General features: G+C 33.6%; 1 long non-coding RNA gene across 2 annotated transcripts; it reads left to right on the forward strand.

Moving 5' to 3' along the window:
• Nucleotides 1-14,501: 14,501 nt before the first annotated feature.
• On the forward strand, nt 14,502-16,704 carry LOC108471947 (uncharacterized). 2 transcript variants are annotated; one of them, XR_008283951.1, is made up of 3 exons: nt 14,535-14,943; nt 15,157-15,370; nt 16,420-16,704. It is a non-coding gene; the product is annotated as an uncharacterized LOC108471947 (long non-coding RNA). The 2 variants fall into 2 exon arrangements; XR_008283950.1 differs by having other exon boundaries at nt 14,502-15,370.
• The last annotated feature ends 514 nt before the right edge of the window (nt 16,705-17,218 follow it).

A 17,218-nucleotide genomic window follows, 5' to 3' on the forward strand; every position in this document is an offset into this window, starting at 1 on the left:
TTGAAGTTGTGGTTATATGCAAATTTGGTTGGTGTAGGTGATTAAAGATTGGGTGAGAAATATGGTTTGTTAAATAGCCTATTTTTGTCCAAACGGGTAGAGACACGGGTGTGTGTCTCAGCCGTGTGTGACACACAGCTATGTGTGACACGGTCGTGTGTCCCCTGGTGTTTAATTATGTAATAGCCCAATTTTGGGGCCTAGTCAGAATAATAGTTTTGGGACCACCAATTCGAAGTCAGAGAAAATATTTTATTAATATTTTAGACTATAATTTTGGGGCCTAGCTATCATCTTTTTGTTTCGTTATTTCTTCATTACAACCGAGTTTTTAGCCATTATTAGGGGTTTTGAGCTTGAAAAATTTCAGCAACTCATTCCTCTTGCAAGTAAGTGATTTTAATGGTTTTTCTTGAATATTATTGTACTTCTGAGACCCTTAAAGCATGGCTTTCAAATGAGGGTACTATTTTGCAAAATGATTAAGAGTTTAGGGTTTTGTCATGAAAGGATTTGTAATTTTTGCTGAGTTTTTATGAAAGAAAATGAGTCTTGGGTGTGTTATAAACAACTTTTGAAAAATGTGTTAGCATGAAAACATCTAAAATGACTATTTTGCATAAGTTGTAAAATAGATGATATATGTGTGAAATAGTGGAAATTTGGGGTTACTATAAGAGAAAAAGGGGTTCGTCTAGGCTTAAGATATGAAAAAATTCGATAAAAATCAATTTTCGAGTATAGGGGTAAAATGGTCATTTTGTCAAAGTCTAGGGGCAAAATGGTCATTTTATCGAAGATGTGAATTTTTGATTGCCAAATTTTATTTAGTGACTAAATAAATACATTTTTCTATTATAGATCAATAAATACCGAATCTAAACCTAGATCGGGGGAAAGCCAAGCAAATCAACTAAATCGACTAGTCGCCACATTTTGTAATCCGAGGTTAGTTGTATGTAAATAATACAACTACATTGCTTATGTATGTGTTGAATTGTATTTGAATTAATATATCATGAGTTGCTTAATTATGGAATTGAGAAAGTATGATGATAATAAAGATAGTAGAATTCATGTTTGAACCTAAGAAATAAATCAGATATTCATGCCATGACAAATGGGTTATTGTAGGCTAGTGTAAGACATGTTTGGCACATGCATCGGCCACATTATAAGAGCCAGTGTAAGACCATGACTGAGACATGGCATCGGCATCGAAATGAGTGCTAGTGTAAGACATGTCTGGGACATGCATCGGCCTCGAGACGTAAGCCAGTGTAAAACATGTCTGGGACATGCATCGGTTACGAAATGATAGTCAGTGTAAGACCATGTCTAGGACATGGCATCGACTTGAGATTTGAGCCAGTGTAAGACCATGTCTGGGATATGGCACTGGTACATTACCCCATGTTTGAGGCTTATCGAATATCCGGTAAAGTTCTGAACGGTTCAGCGGTGAGAGATGCAGTTTAAGCTAATGAGTAAGGTATAACCGTGTTGTGAGTGGTACATGTGCCTATTCGAAGTGCATGAGATATGAGCTCGATATATGCTATAATATTTATATGGATAGTAATGAGTAAGTTATGCTTATGCCCATTTTTGTGTTACGAGCATGTTGATGAATGGTAAAATTGTTGTTGTATATTTATTTATGTGCAACTTACTAAGCTTTATACTTACTCCCTCCCCTTTCCTTTTTCTTATAGTGTCGTCTGGCTAGCTCGAGGATCATTGGATGTCGGAAGCAACGATCACACTATCAGCCGATCCACTCGGTATAGTTAGACTATTTGTTTTTGAGAATGGCATGTATAGGGCTAGACTTTGATGTTTTGAGTCTTTGAAAAATTGGCCAAATGTGTTGGCATGGGTGAATCCCCTCTATTTGTATTAAGCCTCAAATGATGGCTAATATTCATTTTGATATATGCAAATGATGTCATTTTCATGGATGAGTAAATTGCACAAATGAAATGTTATCTATTATGGTTGATCTGGTTGCATGAAATAGTCTTGTATTGGTTTTGGTTGCTGTTGTGTAGGTTGTGTAAGTAGGGTGGCAAGGAGGCTTGGGAAATAGCCTTATTTTGTCAACACGGGTAGACACACGGGCATGTGTCTCACACACGACCATCCCCATAGGTGTGTTGTCCGGCCGTATGTCCCTTGCACTTAAAAATTGCAAGTCAGTATGCATGATAGTAAATGCACGGGTAGAGACACGACCGTGCGTCTCAGCCGTGTAAAGGGCACAGCCTAGAACACGAGCGTGTACCTTGGTTGTGTGACCCTTAAAAATTGTTGACGTCAGAAACAGATTGTCCAGGTTTTTGTACACGGGCTAAGACATGGGTGTGTCATGGCCGTGTGAAGGACACGGGCTAGGGACACGAGCGTGTGCCAGGTCGTGTAAAAACCCCTATAGGTGTGAATTTAGAATTAATTCCACACAGGTGAGGGACACGGGCATGTCCTGGAAACACAAAAATTTATATACTTTTTCATACCCATTTTTACTTAAATTCATGCAAATCTGATTAAATTCTTGTCGAAAAATAATTAAATATTATAAAATAATTAAAATATGTTAAAAATATAAACATGGTGAATTTAGTTAATTCTATACTTAATTTTGATTAATTTTGACTATTTTCAACAGATTTGCACAAAGGGCGAAAATTGACTCGGTTGACACTACTAAAAGCACAAAATCGAAAAGCAATTTGAAGTTTTGAGGCACATTAATTTTCAGCCTAAGACGGTCCAGAAATGTGTATTAATTCATAATTTAATTAATTTTAATTTATTCTCATTTAATTTGGGTTAAATAAATTATTTTTAATTAATTATGGAGAAATGGTCCAGTTGAACCGCATTGGTCAAACCATATTGAGTGAACCGAACCAGCCACTAAATGGGCAGCCTAGAACCGTCCATATGCTGACCTAAATCAGCATTTTATCTGATTAAATATGCTTGCAAAAAGGGCCTTGAAGAACTTTCAAAATGCATTCAAACCCCTCCTTTAATTGTGGCTTTATGAAACTGCCCCAAGCTTAAAATAGCAAAGTTGAAACTCTCAACTTTGCCATGTGTGTAGCCGGCCAAGGGAGGTCTCTTAGGCTGATTCTTTTTGCTATTTTTAGCTGTCATATTCAGCTATAAAAGCCACCGCTTGCTGATCATTCAAAGCATCCCTCATCCATCCCTCATTCCACAACATTCTCTCATTCCCTCTCTCACTTTTCTCTCATTTTTTTCATCCCATTTCCCTCTTGTTCAAGTGTCGATTTCTTCTCTTGGGAAAGAGGCTCTCATCATCCATTTTTGAGCTTCAATTAAATGTTCATAAGCCACCTTGATAGCCAAGGGCAACGAAGAATGAATAACGGAGCAACTAGTTAAGCCACGAAGAAACACCGGATTTACTTCTTGTTCCCTATCCCTTTAATTTTTGTTGTTGTTTTGACGAACATGTTTATGAATATTTATGCTATTTAAATGGTTATTTTAATCAATTTAGCTTAAACTTAAGTTTGTGTTGGGTTGATTATATTCTACCTGATTGAATTGTTAAAATGATGTTTATGATGTTATAGGCCTCGGTAAATTGCTTGGTTAAGTAAAATCATGCCTAAGTTATTCTTGCTTTACGAGTGTGAGGTAGCTAATGAATTAATTATTTAAAAGGATTGCAATTGTAATTAATTGACAAAGTACTCAATCAGTGCATGTTTATTCTTCTAAGGTAGCTGAAGGTTAAATTAGCAATGTATCTGGCGATATTATTGCCTTGCATAACTTGCAAGATTATTGTGACTGTTTCAAGGTAGGGATGCCTTGTTACCTAACATAGTCTTTTATATGCTGATTAGATTTAATTAATTGTTTAAATTGACATAGGGATATGCAAGAGATTAGTTCAGTTTAATGAGTATGTATGTGCAATAACATGGTTGCTTACTAGAATTTGTTTAGTCGGTTGAATTGACATAGGGATATGTCAAGAGATGAATGGATTTTTGTATGTAAGTTTGTTCATAAGTTAGCAAATTACCAGGTTCCTATGAATTTAATTGTAACAGTGTAAACATGAGTTTAATAGTTCCAAGTTCAAGAAATATAATTAATCCAACACAAGTATGTTACATTGATTAAATCTTATTTGAAATCGTGCATTAGAACTCCTTTGTTTTATTTTAATTATTTACTTAATTTTTTTTTTAGTTTTTGACCATATTTTTAAATCAAATTACTTTTACCCCGCCAAAGTGTTTTACAATTAATTTCACAATTAATTCTTTTTACAGTTTTTGTGGTACGATAACTCAACATTTATTTGTCACTTTATTACTTGTTGTGATTGTGTACACTTGCACATTTTTTCGTCGTTCCATGTCCCTGTATTGCTTAGGCCGTGTAAGTCACACGGGCCAACAGCATGACCATGTCTATTTGGTCACACGGGTGTGTTGCCCCTCCCACATGGGCGTGTGCCCCTGTGTCAAGTGTCATTTTTCTAAAGTTAACTAAAGAATTCGAGTTGGACCCAAATGATTTCCGACGTGTGTTTTGGGCTTTGTAGGCTCGTATTAAGGTCGTGTTGATAAGCTTGAGAAAGTTTTAAATTTTTCCATGTCTTGGAGACTCAGAATTGGTCATAAGCACGAGTTTAAGTTAGGTAATGCCTCGTATTTCGTCCTAGTGTTGGATACGAGTATGGTGTGTTACAAATTATAAACCAAGTCAATAAGCTCTACACGGCCCAACACATGGGCGTGTGACTTGGCCGTGTGGCATAAGTCAGTATACCCTATAGGTTTGGCACTGCCTAGCACACGGCCTGGCACACGAGCATGTGAGGCCATTTTGAAGGGCACACAGGCTAGTCACACAAGCGTGTGGTTGGCCGTGTGACCCAAGTCAAAAAGTTACACGGGGTCAAACACGGGCTGAGACACGACCATGTGATCCTATTTTGAATGTTTACACGGCCTGTGACACAGGCGTGTCTTTGGCCGTGTGAGACACATGACCGAACCATACGGGCGTGTGTCCACTATATTTTGAAAAAATTTCTAAGTTTTCTAAAAATTTCCTGAGTTATCGGTTTAGTCTCGAATCACTTTTAAAGCATGTTTTAGGCCTCGTAGGCTCGTATTAGGGACTTGATGAATGTTTATGAATGATTTGTATTTGAATTCGTTAATTGTATGATAAATGTATGTTTAATTGTATAATAAGTCTAGTAATGCTCTGTAACCCTATTTCGGCGACAGATACGAGTAAGGGGTGTTACAAAGTACTTATAATCGAACCCGACATGGGAGAGGCCCAAAAGCCTCTCAGTTGATATATGGGACAAAAACCCTAGTTTATTCAATTAAGGTTGTCGGCCCCCTAATCTTAGTTAGACTAGGATTTAGTTTTTCTATTGAAATAAACTTCTACTAATTCAATATGAGTTTCACTTCTTTTCCTTATAAATAGATAGCATCATAAAACTAAATGCACAACTTTGAGATATTGTTATTATGCCTGAAAATAGTGAGAATTTGAATTTGTTTGAGCCCAGACTTAAAGTAGCTCGCAGTATGAGAATAACGAAAAAGGCCGTTTGGTTGAAAGTTGGGCATAATAAATGTGGCAACCTGTTTTCAGTGGTGTCGAAAACAGTAATTTTGAAACTTGGTATTTCGATGACCGAGTCAATAAATATTAGTTATTAAAATTTATGAGGTTATTATAGTATTATACTATGTATTGGTTGGGTAACTTTAGTTAACGATTAGTAATTAATGTGGAAGGACTAAATTGTAAAAACCATAAGACTTAATCGCTGTTGGATTTTAGTTGATAAATAGCTTAAATAATGAATCTATAGGGATTAGAAATTAAGACAACTTTAGATATGGTGGACTTTTTGCTAAAATTTGAATGATTAAAATAAATAATAAAATATGATTTTATAAGTTAAAGTAAAAGGTGGAAGGAGAGAGAAATCATGTTTTCATCTTCAACCTTCCACCAAATTCACCATTTTTCGAACCTCTCTTAGGGCTCAAAGCTTTCGATTGTTGATTGGTGAGTGAATTCTTGTCTGCTTCTTATTATTTTTATATTTTTGAGATTCCGAAAGCTTGATTTAGCTAACCTAGGGACCATTTCATGAAATTGTTAAAGTTTTGACAAGCTACCATTGATGGATTCTTAAAGCTTTTGGTGTTAAAATAGTTGCATGTAAGCTTAAATGTTAGTTGGACTAATTTGTAATATGAGATTTTGATAGTTTTATCATTAAAGACTAAAATGTAAAATTTGCAAATAGTGGCATGAAAATTATATGTTGTGTGCTGCTAGTGAGTTAGCTAAGGATGAATTTAGGTCCAGTTTCAAAATCAAAGCTCAAATTCAAAATTTATGGTATTTTCGATTCTATGGACTAAATTGAAATAAATGTAAAACTTAATGAATTATTCCATAGGTGAAATTGAGCTAGTTCATAATTGTATTATACTGTTAAATGATATTTGTAATGGATAATTGAGTTAAATTATGATTTAGATCAAGATTTACAACTAGCGGAGGATATATAAGAAAAAGGGAAAATTGTTGAATAGTCCCTAACACCTAAGCCGTTGTTGTTTGACAGGTAATTTCATATAGTATAACCAACTTTAAATTGTTGTTGTATTATGGTTAAATGTGTAATTGTGTTTTATTGAAAGCTTGAGTTGGTTATGAACTAGTAACAAATTTAGGATTGAACTTAATTGAAATGGATTGTTAAGAGATGGAAATGTTGAGGTTAAATCCCGATGAACTTAGTAAAAGTCCTGTATATGAGGTTACGGGTTTATGCCCAATGATTCTGAGCTCTAGCATTTGTTGCGGACTCGAAGATACATGTGACACAAGTTTGGCTTGGACAAGTAACTTGATGTCATATTAGAGGTTTAGCCTAGATGGGTAATCTTGCATGTGTGTAAAGCCCTGGCCTGGCTATTTGTTGTGTCGATAAAGGTTTAGCTCGGATAGGTAACTTGAAACTAATGTTTATGATTAGCTCGAATGAGAATTTGATTTTATTTCACCTATTTACTGAGTTCTTTTACAATGTTTCATCGGGTAAAAATAAAAAGATGGGAAAATGTGGAACTATGAAATTGATGTTGGCAAAAGATAAACATAATATGGATATAAGATGCAAATTATAAACAAGATATGGATATGAGATGCAAATTAAATTGTGCTTGATATAATGTTATTTGGGATTAAAAGTGTCGTCATAAATAAAAAATCTCACTTATTTTATGTTGTTGTGTCATGCCTTGGTAGGGAAATTGATTTGCATATTGTACTTATTATATTAAGTAATTAAGGCAAGTAAATCGTTTATATTGTATGATCTTACTCAGTATTTATAATAATTACTCGTGTTACTATTTTTTCTATAGATTTTGGACGTTTGGAACATGTCGATTAGATCAGCAAGAAGTACACACCTAGCATCTCTTGATTCGGTAGAAATATGTGTTTTGGTTTAGTTTATCTTTGTTTACAAGTACATATTTCTATATAGTAACTTGTTGGTATGATGTTATTATGAATGACAAAGTTTAGATGATGGTATGAAAATGATCTACTATGTGGTATGAATGATTAAGGTTAAGGTATGAATTGTGTTTAATGTTTGTGTTGGTGCCAATGATGGCATATTTGTTGTATGTTTATGGAAGAGTTTATTTTATGTTTTATCATGAATTGGGCATGTTTTGGGCAGGTTGAATTGGTTAGTGAATGCATTATAGGTCCTTTTGGATAAGTTGGTTGGTGACATGAAACATGTGGTCCATTTTGCCATACACAGTTTAACACACGACAGTGTGTCACACCCAAGTTGGTGACACGATCGTGTGCTCATTGAAAGCTATGGAACCTTTGCATACACGATCACAGTTTGTTAAACAGGTTGGCTATGTTTTGAAATTAAATTCCTTATTTTTTCACACAACACCAGCGAGATACACGACTTAAGCACATGACCGTGTAACTCATAGCCATACGGTTTCAGTCAGATACACGACCCAGCCACACGATTATGTAACTTTTTTCACAAGGGTTCAACCTATCACATGGCTTGGCAACACGGTTGTGTGACCCCTTTTTGTACATTTTTCCTATACTTTTTTTTAAGTTCTCAAATTAGTCCTTTCTTACTTCCGAGATGATTTTAGAGATTTCGTAAGCTTGTTTTAAACCCGATTATGTTTATAAAGCGTGAATTGTGTGTTGCATGAAATTTTTTGAATATTAAACGAATTCTTGATTTAAAAATTTCATGTAAATGTTTTGTTATTTACTGAAGCTTCCCGTATCTTGATTCCGACGTCAGGGATGAGTTAGGGGTGTTATAATAAGGATCTGTTTAGCCGAAAACACAAATGCAATTTCAGTGAAGGGTTTATTGCTATAAATATCACAAACTGGCTTAGTTTTCATAATTTTAATTTTTCGCTATACAAGAAAATAATTTTCGAACCAGATTTTTTCCAACATTCAACAAAGAGTAAGATTACTCAACAAAGAACCTAATATAATCATCAAAATCCTAAAGTTTTACAAAAATCTATTAAAGCACACTAAGGTATAAAGATTAAAACCCTCAAATGTAGTTTTTGTCAAGGAAGAAGATAACTTTTGCCCTACCATTGATTGCTTCTTGCTTCAAGAATGACTCCTCTTATTGAGATTTTGAAAAAGAAACAAAGAGAAAGTGTATAATTTTTATGATGAATATAGATTTTTTAAGAAAAAAAAGAAAACTTTAAAACCCTAGAATGAGAGAAAAGAGGAGATAGAGAGTTTGAGGGATTTTAAAACTTTATAACTGAAAGAAAATGAAGTAAATAGGTCTAAAATGACTATAATAAAAGAGGTATTCCTAGGCCAGGTTGCAACATCAGAAAACCCAATTGCGGTGTCATGACATCCACCTTTGGTGTCACAACACTGGATGTAAATTGTGGGCAAAGTCACGACTTTGCAATCTGAATGCCACGACACTAACCTCAAAATTGGTCTCATTTGACCTACTTAAGATTGGCCTCAATGTCGCAACATTCCTTATCAATGTTACCTGTAATGGCCATCGCAACCATACTGCTTGCAAAGTTGCGACATCACAAGGTGGATGTTGCGACATTGACTTCAGTCTCAACCAAATGGCTTCATTTTTTTCAATAGTAAGACATAATAAAACCCATCTCCATGCAATGCATTTAAAACCTAAAGCTAACAAGAAAATAAAAATCAAATTCTTAACAAAAAAGTATAACCAACAAAACCAAACTAATTTACATGTCCATGAAAAATCCATCAAAATTTTAATGAAAGTTTCCCACGCCCCCCCAAAATAATACTTGAGAGGAGTGCTCGATACTCGATTCCTTTGTTTTTTCATTAGTCGAGCAATATAAAGCCGTTTCTTCAATTAAAATGACTTCAACTTCCTTCCTTTCGGACCATCTCGTCATAGCTTTGAAGCTACACCTGCCATCTGAATCTACTCATAAGAATTATGATTAAACTTATAAGATAAATGAGGAATTAAAAGATTAATCATTTTACAAGCTTGAGCAAAATAAGAAGAACCCTTTACCTCATCCAAAAGATCATTGACAAACTTAAATATCTTAACCTCACGATCTATTTTTATGGTAAGATCTCCCTTCTCTACGTCTATAGTAGACTTAGAGGTCATTAAAAATGGTCCTTCTAACAAGATATGGATATCTAAATCTTCCTCAAATTCTAAGACAATAAAGTTAACTAGAAGAATAAATTGCATAACCTTAACTAACACATCTTCTAATATTCCCTCTTGGTATCCTAAGGACCTATTCGCTAGTTGTAAGGTCATTGTGGTAGCACACAAGTCACCTAAGCCTAGCATATAGAAAAAAGAGAAAGGCATCAAGTTTATACTCACACCTAAATTACACAAAGCCCTTCCAAAGTTCACTTCTCCTATTTCTATAGGAATAGTAAAACTACTAGGGTCTTTTAACTTAGATGGAATCTTTTGGGATATAACTACGCTACACTTAGCATTAACAATAATATTCTCTCTCTTGCTTATCTTCTTACGTCTACACATGATTGCCCTAAGGAACTTGGTGTACTTAGGTATCTTTTCTAAAAGTTCAAATAAGGGCAAGTTAACATTTATGCTTTAAAGATATTAAGGAGATTTAGAAACCCCTCACTTTCTTTTTTTCCTCTTGTCCTCTAGTCTAGCCGAAAATGGGACTTTCTTATCACTAGGATTTTTTGCTTGCTTCCTATTAGGGCTAGTTACCCTAACTTCATTCTCTTTTCCTTCCTCACTTATCCCCTCACCAACTTCTACATCTTTAAGATTGGGGGTATCTTCCTCATTATCTTCAACAAAAATAGGTTGTCTAACCGTCTAATGTGCTAACTTACCCAACTTAAGATGAATCACCTTGGCGTGCTCATTTTCATCCCGTTTAGGGTTGTTCTCCATATTACTTGGGATACCATTATTAAATTTCATTTGGAACACTTAGGGAAGTTTCTCCATTTAGCTTTACATTTAATGCACAGTCTCATGCATCAAATGCATCCCTTCTAAGTTGTTTACCCTAATGTTCATTAGAGGGTCTTTCGAGAAGGTTGGTTTCTTATCTTGTTCTCAGGACCTAAAAAGGTGTTGAGTTTAGTAGTTTGGGGTTTGCCTAGGGTAGCTGGGCCTCCCATCCCTTGGTTTGAAGTCCCTCATTGGTTACCAGCCCACGTAAGGTTAGGATGGTCACACCACCCTGGGTTATAAGTGTTTGAGTAGGGGTTACCACCCCTATTTCCCATGTAGTTCACATCGGCATAGTTATTCTCATTAGTACTACCCCAATTGGCATTGTGTACTTCCCCTCCTACATAACCTTCAATATGACGAGTTTGATCGGGAAATTACGATCTAAAGAGGCCATGTTCCAGGCTATTAAGCTTATCGAGGATTAGTTGAAACTTATCCTTGCCACCTATTGTATTCATTGTAGGTGGTTTAGCTCAATATGTGACCACTCATTCAACCACATGTAGGATTTCATTGCCATATCTTCGATTAACTGGAAACCTTTTGCATAAGTCTTAAACATAAACACGTTAGTGGATGCTTCGTCTAGACTAGATCACAAGTTCCTATCTAAACCATTATAAAAATATGTAACTAAAACCAATCCTAATGGCCATGATAAGGACACTTATGTAGCAGTAACTTGAACCATTCCTATGCCTCATAGAGCAGCTCCCCTTTTAGTTGCTTGAAGTTGGTGATGTAACACCCTAACTCGTTTCCATCGCCGAAGGGGTTACGAGGTATTACCAGATGACAACTAACATTTATACATCGTTCAATTCAATCGTGATTAATAATTCACTTCAGTTCTATAATAATAAAATGTAGATAAAGTAAATAAATTTGGTTAAAAAGTAGCCACGACATTCGGCAATTTCAATCATTTTAATTGCAACTCCTCTAATCATTTAAACCAAACAAACATATGCATATATCATTTAAATTAACAAGATAAATAGCCATTAAAGAAAAACATATCACACATATATTATGAATCCTTAACATTAAAGTAAAGAAAAAAGAAGATATAACCATTTTTCAAAATAACATTATCAAATAAGTAATCTTGGTCATTTTCGCATAGCTCAATTTACACACCATTCAAATTCGACTCAAAAACCAACTAGCCTATACATGCCATAAGACCAAGATTAAACTTTCAAAAGTACCAAAAGTTAATGATAGTATGATGAGCTTCTCCCACGATCCCCGAGCACAAGACGATCACCAAGAAATATATAATCAAGAGCAAACAACCACACACAATGTAAGCTATTTTTAGCTTAGTAAGTTGAAAGTAATTAAATACATCTATCAATCAATCTCTTAATAATAATAATAACTTCAAGCATGTTTTAGACATGTTTTCACCAATTAAAACTTACTTGCACAATCATAAACACGCATACTACTTCTAATCTCAATGCCAAACCAATAAGTAAATTCATTTTTAATGTATATCCATGATTCTAAGTACAAAGCCATTCAAATATACGGCTTATGCTAAATTCCAAATAATCACTCCACACATAAAATTTTCTTATAATTCATAAGCAACCATATATAATTTATGTCTCAAATGCAAACATTTTATAATATCGAAATTTATCGAACTCCATCTTTGATGCTTAAAAGATAAACTCACACACTTAGTGCTCATTAACCGATCTCGTACACTTAGTACTCGGTATAAATTCAATTTGCACACTTAATGCCAAATGACTAATTTCGTACACTTAGTACTCAGTACCAATTTCATTTCGCACACTTAGTGCTTATCTCAAGTTTACTACTCTTTTGATTATATATACACATACCTATACCACAATCGGCTAGATCAAATAAATGTATATATATATATTCACCTTTGGTTATATTAAACTATACATATATATTCACTTTCGATTATACCAAGCTATACATATATAATCACCTTCGATTAAGCCAAGCCATACATATATATTTATGTACTTCCATTGAATTCATGAATTACATTATAATTAAATTCAATCAACTCAATTGTTTAAAACTTACCTCGATTATCAACGGATTAAGTTTCTCGGCTATTCAATTAATTTTGCTTTTCCCTTATCCGCTTCTGATCTCCTCGGTTCTTGATCTAATTAAAATTTCAATTTCAACTCATTCAATTTAATTTATAAAAAATTAATACTTAATGCATAATTAATAAGTTTACTTATTTGCTCCTCATGGTATTCAACATTTTCTAAATAGTCCAAAGTATTTAATAATTAAAATACATCAATTCTTTATTTCAATGTACCATAACTGAATGCTCCATATGCCTATATGAATCCTTACGTATCTTCATTTCGCAATTAACTTCCCATTTAACAATTTATTTCAATTTCATACCATAAATACAAAATCACCTAACATCTAAATTTAAACCTCAATAATCAAACACCAACTTTTATTTTCTAACACATTCAACAAAGAACTAAAGCATTTCTTCATATCAACCTCATGACCGAACATTCAATGTTCAACAATCAGGAAAATAAATTCATGGGTTATGATCAAAAGACAACTAACATCTCAAAAATACAAACAATTTTCAAATTAAAGCTAAACACATACCTAAATTTTGAATCAAGGAAGGCCGAATGTCTTGTTTCTTTTCTATTTTCTTCTTCTTTTTATTTCGACAAGAACAAAGCAAGTGGTTTTATTTTATTCCTTTTCTATATTTTTATTACTTTCATTTCATATAATATAATAATACTAAAAAGTAAAATGCATATATTCATTATATAAAATTAATAACAATTAACAAGTGCCGTCCACTACACTTGGAAATGGCAAAATTTCCTATGAAATCCCTCCACTAATAATAATCCTCATAATTTGGTTATCACCAAATAATTCATTAAGTTTTAATGTTATGCATTTAGACCCTATTCAATAAATCAGCATTCAAATGATACAAATTTTAAAACGAAATTTTACGCCAACCAAATTCATGCATTCAAAACATAGATAAATAATAAATAAATATATATTTTTTTTACTCGATTCGTGGTCCCGAAACCACCGTTTCGACTAGGGTAAAAAATCGGGTTGTTACAGGTAATGTCCATCCTCAGCTTCATCATTTTGCTTGGTGATAGATACTTTGACAAGAAATGATTCGCCAACTCATCTCAAGTAGCGATTGAATCTATTGATTGCGTCCAACCACATGAAAGCATCAGCACACAAAATAGGAATAACCTTAGATGAATAGCATCATTGAATACCCCATTATATTTGAAAGAATCACACAAAATAAGAAAATGCTTAAGGTGCTGATTAGGGTCCTCATTCATGGTCCTTCTAAACTGTAAATTACTTTGCACCATTTGTATCCTCGCACGACATTAAGATTAAGCATTGCGCAATCACGTAGAGTAAGATTTTCTATTGGTCTCGGTTGAATCAAAGGTTCTTGGTCATCCAACTACAGGTTATTTGGAGGTAGCTCCTCAAAAAATGGATTTTGTCGAGGTGGATCCTCTATCAATGGATCTTCTTTTAATGGATCTTACCCACAAAATACATTCCTCCAGGTGTTGTTAAGTGTTTTCTTCGATTTCGAATCAAATGGTATGATCTCATTATCTCTTTGAGTCATACAATACATAATCCAACCACCAAAGAAACAAAAAGAATTATAACTTAAAGAAATGAACACTAAAAGAATTTAAGGTTTTAACGGTGTTTTTAGTGACGTTTGGAAGAGAAACGCCACAAATATTATACATTAATAGTGTTAACGGAAAAATACCTTAATAAATAAATCAATAATGACATTTATGAAAAAAACGCTACAAAAGATCAAACATTAATGGGCTAAAAGAAAAATGCCGCAAAAGGTCCATTTTATTTTAATCAAAACGCTATTATTTTGGTATGCTCAGTTTTATCCCAAGTCATCCCTGAAATCCCTTACTTTTTTCCCCCTAAAATTTTTTCCCAAATCCCTAATTCCCCAAATCTTCATCCCCGAATCCTCTTGCTTCCCCTTCCCCTTTCTTTTTCCTTCCCCATGGTATTCTGCTTCTTTGTTTCCTCTATTTTCTTCTGAATTCTCGGCTTCTGCTTCTGTCCTCCTTTCTCTTTTCTGCTTTTCTTCTGGCTTTATATTTCAATCCATAATAGTCGATTCTGTCATATGATCGTCGCACCATTCCGGATGTAGCTTCCTCATAGCCAGTCACGCCTCTTCAATATTGAGATCGTCAGTTCGAAGCCTGTAAATTAAAGAGCTAAATGTCATGTCCCTTTTCTTGATTGAAAGTTTGGGTTTATTAAGTTTTGAGTTGTCTCACTTTTTTTTTTTTATTTCTCTCCTGTTTCGAACTACAGAGAGAGTTTCTTTTTCTTTTTTTTTATTCGATCTTTTCCCTCTCTTTCTCTCTTGTTTTGATTCAAATGGGATTTCTTAAATCTGATATGTTTTGTGTTGTATTTTTTAAATTTAATAGATGTTGGTTTGAAGCAGGCTCGCAACCATTCAACCAAGTTTTGAGTTACAAAGTTAAGATATTTAAAATACAAGCTAAGGCGAACTCCAACCAAAATCTAAAAAATTCCCAAAAGTGTCGTCTCAAGCTCTAAGCCTCTCACCAGTCAGGCAGTCACCGGCAAGCACCAACAAGGCACCGTCGACCGCCGGCCCGTAAAATTCTCATTTGACTGGTTGGTTTCGTTACTTGTAAACCCATTCCTGATGTTTTAGGATTCTATTTCTGGTTGATTTTTAGTTATAGATGTTACTATGTCAACCCTTAATCTCCTTTGACTGGTTACTTGGTTAAGTTTATCACTATGTAGGCTAATGGTAAAAAATTTAAGAGAATTGAATTTGAAGGAAACAAACAATGAGCTAATGAGGAAACATGGAGTCTCTTACAACTTCCAAACATCACTCACTTCCATTTTGATATATTTCATTTATTTTCTAATAAAGAAAGAAAAACAAGAAATGGAAAGAGTTTGAAGTTTAGACCAAAACTGAGAGACAGAGTCTTTCATGTCCGAATGTAATAAAAAAATAATAATTTCCTTTTTCTTTGTCTCACCAAATTTAATTAGCTAGAAGAACATAGATGTTCGAACCATGAAAAATGTTTATAATGTTTTGATTTTGATGCTTATTGTTAATGTTTATGAACTGAATTCTTAATTGTAAAATTTTATAGGTATATTGAAAAATAGCTTGTAGTGAAAACAATGAGTTTATGGGGGATGGTGAGAAGGTTTCTGTTTGTTTGATCTTGTCTTTAAATGTTGATTGTTTTGGTTTTCCAGGGATAGCTCATGTTGAACTAGCTCAAAGGTAAAATTATACTGGCCGGAGCTAAACATTTATATTGATATTCCAACTGATATTGATTGTGAACTAGAGATAGAAATTGTTAGACGTAGTTAATTTAGCTTTATCGTTTTAGCTCAAGTGATAAATTCCGATCTATGATGATGATTGTAAGGAGGATTTTAGAGCCATTGACATCTGATATCATTCCAGTTAATGCCATTTATACTTTTACAAGCAATTTAAGTACAATGCACGCATGAACAAAACACATTCAGCATTCTTATAAATGGAAATAGGCGATTCATGTTTAATGCAAGATCAGTCAGTGGTTGATGAAGGTTTTTTGCTTCCATTTGCTTGGGGAATTTTCTAATTTCGTAGAGCAACTAGGTTATAAAAGCTCATTTGAATGCTGGTTGTTAATTTGCAGTTTTGAAAGCTTACAAGAGACTTCCTTGAAATGAGAATATATATCGATCTTGTGAAAAATAAAGTGACAATGCTCCATCGAGGTCTATTCCATCATTATATAGTCAAAGAAGTGAAGCAGAACTAGTAAATCAAGTTGTCTGGAATTGTTATTGAAATTTTAATTTGCTTGGAATTTTTATGTTAAAATTGTTAGTAATATTTTATTTTTTGTGAAATTGTTATGTTTAGTTTGTTTGAATTATTATCTAGCTTTTTTTGTTAATTTATTTTAGAATTGTTTAAATCTACTTTGTTATTGATTTTTGTCTGGTGGGTCTTGTTTAATAGTATTCATGTATGCAAGAGTGCTCATCTTGTACACTTATTGCTGAAAACTTTGCAACGACATTGCCTCAGATTTTGGTAGGTCAAGGATTCAACTGACTTTTGGTACTTATTGCAGTTTCTTTTGAATATTCAACTGTTTGCTTCCTTTCTATCTTTATGATTTTATATATTCTAGCAGTTTCTTTTGGTACTTGTATAGTCTAATGGTAGAGGGATAGCATTTTGCATATGATATATGAACATTTTAAGACATGGAAGTTAGCTAAATTTGTTGTTAATTATCTTGTGGTTTTTTGGTTGGCCAATTAGTATATATATTACTGATATGTTGTGGAAATGTGCCTTATGGGACATTAAAAGAGTAGTATATTACTCATTATAATATCTTACTTTATTGATATCTTTATATTTAATCCAATTTTATTATTTATTTTAATTTTGATTCTAAATTTTTATTTTTATTTTAAAAT

This window comes from Gossypium arboreum, chromosome 1 (genome assembly GCF_025698485.1).
Source record: "Gossypium arboreum isolate Shixiya-1 chromosome 1, ASM2569848v2, whole genome shotgun sequence".
Classification (NCBI taxonomy): domain Eukaryota; kingdom Viridiplantae; phylum Streptophyta; class Magnoliopsida; order Malvales; family Malvaceae; genus Gossypium; species Gossypium arboreum.